This window comes from Acipenser ruthenus, chromosome 48 (assembly GCF_902713425.1).
Source record: "Acipenser ruthenus chromosome 48, fAciRut3.2 maternal haplotype, whole genome shotgun sequence".
NCBI lineage: Eukaryota > Metazoa > Chordata > Actinopteri > Acipenseriformes > Acipenseridae > Acipenser > Acipenser ruthenus.
The window spans coordinates 4,415,279-4,416,257 of NC_081236.1; positions in this window are offsets into that span (position 1 = coordinate 4,415,279).

Below are 979 nucleotides of genomic sequence, written 5' to 3' on the forward strand. Positions count from 1 at the left end.
CAGTAGTATGTAACATAGGTAGTGGTTCTCCAGGTGAGACTAAAGCTAAAGTAACATGAAACCATTTTTTCAGGAACAGTGGCTTGAAACTTGGAGACAGTTTGAGTTGCTGTATTGAAAGTCTCGCTTGGTGTGCCATGCAATGGGCTGAAACCAAGTTCCAAGCTACAAAGCAGCTTACTGTTCCCTCAGCATGATGAACTGGGATTGTTAAAGAAGTAATGACCTTAGACTAGCACAAGGTTTTTGTCCACAGGTACTTTTTTTTTCAAGGTTGAAGCCATGGTCACTTTTCTCTTGATATTAAGAGCATGGTGTAGTACATTGTAATCACTTCAGTTCCCCAGTCAAGTGCAGTACAACAGTATTTCAGACGATGGCAGCTGCTGTCACAGCACATTTGCAGTTTAGATGCTCTTTTGACAGGAGAGAATTACAACATACAGGGGTAGAAATGTGTCCATTAAAAGTGTGTTTATGAAAAATGCTGAGCAGCATAATACTTTACAATGACAATACGTTTCATACCGAACAGTTTCAGCGCAATCATCAGCAACTTAACAGTTTAGAACATGGCATATAATGTATTTCCTAACCTAACAACTGTCTTTGACATCTGTTAAATTTGCATGCTTACAACTGACTAACCTTCACGCACAGTGTCATACACTTTAAACTTTACTGAAGACTGTGACCAATCTTTTACAAAGGATGCCTTTTATTGTCAAGATATTTGACATCTTGCCTGTTTAATACAGAATTTTGTGTGTTCCATAGTTCTATATTGTTGTTTCAGTTTTGATCATAATCTATCATGCTAACAGCTGAATTGCTGAAACGAGGTTGTTTGAAACAAACATGCAGCTGTAGTTCCTTCCCTCTGTAAAACTTTTGTATTGATGCACTGGGAACTACAGTTACAAACCCAGAAGGAGTTTTAAACATAATTTAGCAATCTCAGAATAAACAGCAACAGGAA